This window comes from Dipteris shenzhenensis, chromosome 7, assembly GCF_047967505.1.
Source record: "Dipteris shenzhenensis isolate YYH24624 ecotype China chromosome 7, Dip_SZ_1.0, whole genome shotgun sequence".
Taxonomy (NCBI): Eukaryota; Viridiplantae; Streptophyta; class Polypodiopsida; order Gleicheniales; family Dipteridaceae; genus Dipteris; species Dipteris shenzhenensis.
Window position 1 is genome coordinate 44,826,736 of NC_141602.1, and position 6,000 is coordinate 44,832,735.

Here is a 6,000-nt window from a genome sequence, read left to right on the forward strand (position 1 = left end):
ACCCCATCATGGTATATATCATTGGAAAGCTCTCAAAGAGTAGGTTCTAAGAATGCCAAGTCCGACAAGTTTTGATCTAATTTGTAAAAAATTATCCATGCCCCCCTTTTTTGAGAGAATATTCTCAAGGGAAGTCCTTAGAGGGCCCCAAAATGAGCTCCGAATTTCCCTAATGTGAGTTGTGGAAAATGATGGGAGTCCCTCATCTTAAGGACCCTGAGACACTTCTATAGGAGATCCTCCTTGAGACTCTTAAACGAGGGGGGTTCTGATAGAGGGTAGAGCTTTTAAGGCTCCCAAGATACTCTCATCATTGCAAGAAAATGGGCCAGTTGGTACGAGCTTGTCCTAGGGTGCAAGGATGGGCTCCCCTTCCTTCTCAAGCCCAATAGGGGCAACAAAGGGAGTTAAGGGAAGACAGAGTCCAACATCCAAATAGGAAGCAATAGGAGTCTTAAAACCCTTCGGTCAAGGAACAAGGTGGAAAGAAAGAAGCCTCAAAAGAGGGTCACAAAGAACCAAAGGGGTGACTAGACTTAGACAGTAGGTGATGGTAGATCGAGCTTTTCCTATTTGAGGGAGAGGACTTAACAACAACCTATAGTTTGAGGAGGATAAGCAGGAAGGAGATTCTTTCTTAGGGATGCCTGCCCTAGAGAGGAGTACGTGGAAGTTCATCTTCACGTCAGTGGTTGCGATTCACATAGAGGCACAACCTTCATTTCTTCTTCAGCAATGCAGGCATGATGGTCTTCAAGAGCACCTTGATAAGTTCTATATAGGAGACTGAGCTATGCATAGAGAGGGAGACATGGGCATTTTGGTGGGTACAACTATGTCCAATCACTTCCTAATTGTGCTTCACAAAGACAGGCCTTGTTGCAAACTCCCAAAAAAGGGCATTCGTATTCTCGATGCTTTACTTCAAGAAGAGGAGGTGCAACAAGCTATATTTGGGATCTAGTTAGCAACTAGAGAGACCTCCCAAGAGTGAGTGGACCACATGGGTTGTAGATGAAATTTAAAGGAGCTCCAATAATAGGCTCTTCATTGGTAGCATTCTCTGCAGGAGCACGAGAGAGCATTGAGATGGGACTTCCATAGAGTGACTTAGAGCATAGGACCCAATCTCACAATGGTGCTTGGACTAATACAATAGTGCGAGGCTAGACCCCCATGACACAAATATCCATCAAGAAAAATTCTCTTATCAGTCTTCTCGGGCTTGGTGGGTACATCATGGAGAGAAGATGACCAAGCAACAATTCTTCTAGACTACTAGCTGGCATTCAATAGGGATATAGTTTGAGCAACTGAAGAATGCAAGTGGGGAGATGCACTCACACCCCCAAGAGATTCTATAGATGACTACACACTTCTATCAGTGGTTGCTTTAGTCTGAGGAGGAGTCATCCCATGGCCTAGCAGCCATGGAGGTAGTATGGGCTCAGCTTTCATCAGTGGTCTCTCAAGGTATGAGCAGATAGTTGGAGGCACCATTCACAAACAAGGAGATCTGGAGGCCCTCATGCCTTAGAAGTGCCATGGGGAGGATGGATTGACAATGTTCTTTAGGAGTTTCTGGGAGCACATCCACAGCCCCTTTGGTTAGGCTTTCAGGAGATATTTGACTCGGGCTCCCTTAATCTTTGAGCCAAGGCTGGATTTGTTTGATCCCAAAGGAGGGGGGACAGGTCTGAAGTCTACTAGTGGCAACTGATCACTTTGTTGGAGTTTGCAATTGTAAGCTCACGTCATCGACATCATCCACAACACCCAAGACATGCTAGGTTCAAGAATGCAGTAGCTTGCATAATATCTTCACCTTTTTGGGAGGTAGTTAATTGGGCCCGAGAGTAGTCTCAGCCTATCGTAATCCTCCTTCTAGACTTCAAGAAGGATTATGATATGATAGAGTGGTCCTTTCTAGAGGGCACACCATGTAGAGGATGGGCTTTTTGGATACATGGAGTCGAGGGTATTGGCTATCTCTATAGGGAGTGCCAGCCAGATGGTCATAGGTGGTCACACGACGGATGCCTTTGCTCTTTCTCAATCACAATTTGATAGGGTTTCTCCCTCCCTCCCTTCCTCTTCCTCTTCGTAGTAGAGGCTTTGAGCTACATTCTATGCTACCAGGGAGCAAACCCTTTGAGGGATGCAGCTTTTGATTCGTTAAGAGGTGAAGCTTCTAGACTCAAAATTCACAGGGCACAATGCTCTTTGTGGAGGGCTCTTTGGAGAGTGTGGAGGCAACCAATGGAGCCCTTGAGACGTATTGTTGGACCTCAGAGGCCAACATCCATTGGACCAAGTCAGATTTCTATCATGGCGACTAAAGAGGTCCAAGAGTGGGAAACATTTGGCTTCCAATGGATTCCAAGAGGGCATGAGGTATTTAGGTTGTTAGATGCACATTTGTATTTCATCAATGCAGTAGATTGTCCCACCTCTAGAGAGTGATAGGCAAAAACTTTTGTACTAGAGCTTGGCCAAAGTCTCTCGCGCAGGCATGGCCCTCATGGCCGTCCTCTTATGATAGCTTGGTATATAGACTCGTGCTATTGTTTTCACACAGGTTACTTCATATGGGCAAGTTCGGATGGTACGAGGAATACTAGAGCTAGAGTCACTTGGGAGATGATAATCATGTTTGGGCAATGGTGGTTGGGCTCAGTGGGATAGTGTCCTAGTAGGTCATTTGGGACTTGGAGCTTCCTTCCCGCAAAGGTAGAGTCATGCGAGCAGGCACTCATCCAAGGAGGGGGGTGGTTTTCACCCTTTCAGGTAGGGCATTTGAACAAAGTGGAGGAGGTACCTTTTTCTCATACACAACTCGTATAGGGTGACAAATTGGTCTGCTTTAAGAGAGTGCCACTAGTGATTGTGGGAAGAGGATCCCCTGGAGGTTATCTCCTATTTTTGGGCATGTCTCTCTAGCCACAAGCCTTAGAAGATATCATATTTCTTCTGGTGGTGGCGCACAAGACTTGCCCATTGGCCCTTGGCTGGAGCAGATGCGGGTAGATGTTAGATGCCACTCTTGCACATACAAAGATTTGGAGATGATCCCACATTGTTTTTGGGGCTACCTAGTAGCACCGAGGATTTGGATGGGAGCCCTATGGATTGTGGCAAGCATACAGAGGATGCAACAAGACTTCACTTAGGGGTTGGCTGCATGGTTGAGGGTGGGAGGTCATGCCTTCTCTATTGACCCAACCTCTCAAGCCTACATGATCCAGGGCCAGTGAGTTCTTAGGATAGAGCACATGAAGCAATGCCTCCTTCTCACATGCACCCCTTGCCTTTTGCTGGTGGAGGATGGTGTTTTGGGAGACTGGGGTTTTTTCAAGCATTAATAGAAGTTTCCTTTCTTTGCCGAAAAAAAAGCCTTCATTCTAGGCCATCACCCAACCAAGGAGGAGCCCTCAGTCTGTTTTCAACCAGCCACGGATTTCTAGAAGAGGGCGACCCCATGTTTTTACTGGGAGTGCTTTGTTATACAAAATGCCTTTGCTTGTGCTACTAATCGTCAATAACTTTGGGTCTTATGGACCCTATTGCCTATACAATGTTGTAATCGAACACAAAGGTCTACTAAAGAAGCATGAGGAAAGGAAGAGAAAAGGTCGTATGTGAAGGCAGAGGCATGAAGCCACTGGAAATCCATCCCAGAAAGAGAACAGAGTTTCAAGGCAAGAGAACAAACCTTCAAGGCAAAAGGAAAGCAAGATGCCGTTTGTGGTAAAAATGCCATGGGATTTTATCACACATAACCACACATTTATGTGGGGGTAGAGTTGGCATGCTTTCTCTCCAAAATTATGAGACCAAGGAACTTGGGTTTATAGCACGCTATATTCAACACATAGTGGTTTGCATTCAATACATGGTAATTTGCATTCATCATATATCCATAACACATAGGAATTTGCAATTCATACTAGAAGAAAGCCTATACTATTGACAGATAGAACTTCCCTGTTAACTACATTATCTTAGTTAACAACGCCATTTGATGGATAATGGCAAGTCTATAGAGCTAGGATTGTGCCTTGGAGCCAAATAGGCCCTAGATGGTTGTAAAAGAGTGAGGGGAGAGCGTGGTGTAAAGAGATTAGGGTTGGCCCTCCTTTCAAAAGGTGGCATGTATAAAAGGCCAATACAAGCTCTCTTTCTCCTCTTTGGAGTTGTCTCTTGTTCCCTCATAGTGACTTTCATGAATGCCATGATCTCTTTTCCTCTTTCCTTCTTCTCCTCCTCTTCCTTCTCCACTTCCCTCTCCCTTCCCTCTTCTTCTCCTTATGGATTCACAATCACAACAAGCCGAGAGTTGCTAGAGTCACACTAGTGGACATCATTTACACGCATTTCTCTCAACCCAAAGTAGCTTGGAGGAGTACTCCATTGGCCTTCTTGTAAGATTGACACGACACGTAAACATTCCCCAATAAAAGGAGTGGCTCAAGAGCACATTAGTCCATAATCAAAAACTAAGATGCTTTGAGAAAAGCTGAGCTAGTGTACATGACAAGTTAACCAACGAGTTTAGAGAACATAGAATGGCAGTACATCTCGATAAATTTGGAATCAGTAAGGTTAGAATTCTTGTCGGGGGACTCATTGATTTCAAAGATGTACATAGGTAGTGCTAAAAAGACATAGGTAATGTTTTTTTTTCAAAGAAAGGAACCTTCTATTAATGCTTAAAAGATTTAATACAAGAGAGTAGTCCCGAAGGTGCTAAGTATGGAAAAAACCGGAAAAAGCTGAAGGAAAGAAACCGACCTGTTCTAGAGAAACCCAACTCACTGCCTAGGGGATCTCTGGAACTAGGGCTAACAACCAAGTGGGGGACTATATAGCCAGTGAATCCCTCGCAGAGTAAAGATGTAGAAAACACTTGCAAGCCAAGCCTTGCAAAAACGAGCACGCCTCTTGATAGTCACCCTGGAGCCTAGAGTAAAACGCTCCCAGGTGGACCATAGAGTGTAAATGATATCCTACCAGATGGCAACTAGGGTAGCCGAGGGTTGAACCGGGTGCTCACCCATCACAAGACTGCAGTGAGCCACCCAAATGTTCCAAGTTGTGATGCTGGCTACCACCTTTCAAACACTGTCCTCCCTAGGAGAAGGAGGAGCTAGGCTGTGAGGAGGGACTGCCTCGTGGAGTGCCATCCTCTAGATGCTCTAACCCTGTATCCAATAGGCTGGGGAGGTCTCATCAATCTAAAACATGTGTCCTCCCTCTGTCAACCAAGTCACCATCCCCCAGGTGTAGTCTCTATGAAGACTCTGCATACGTGTCATGATCCTGAGGGCTCTCATCCAGATCCTCGTTGCACTACGGTAGCTCGATAGCCAATGCGGGATAGTCTACAGGACACCATCAGAGCAATAATGGCACTGCCCCTCCACTCGCATCTGCTCCGATCATGGTCCGATGGGCAATCCTCCGTGGGCGGCTAACCAGAAGAAGTATGAGATCTTCCTCGGCTGCAAGCTGGACCACAACCGCGTCCAGAACTTGGAGCACACATCCCGAGCACTCTCTGGGTCACCCAATGTTTCTCCCTTGAGGGGGTCCACCTCAATGTCTCTCCCTCGAGGGAGTCAGTGTGCCATTCCTTCCGCAAACGTCCTACCACTCTGACCATCTGCGAGTGTATCCCATGGAGACTCCCATTCAACTCGGGGTTCCTCTTAGTGAGTGGCTAAAGTAGGCCTTTAGGTCCTACACGGAAGAAGTCAGGGTGCATGCTACCACGCTGCATCAACATCCTCAAGGGAACACCAATATGGGAAAACTACCCCAACCATTTACTGTCTCTCCAAACATGAAGTCCTTCCCACCAGGTGACACATCCCAACACTCCTGAAACCTCTGATCTGCAAAACAAACACACACAACATGAGAAACTGAGCAGGCTGCTCACCACCCAACCATGACATCTACGGGATGTGATCTCGAATCAGGAGATGTCCCCTCCAAGCC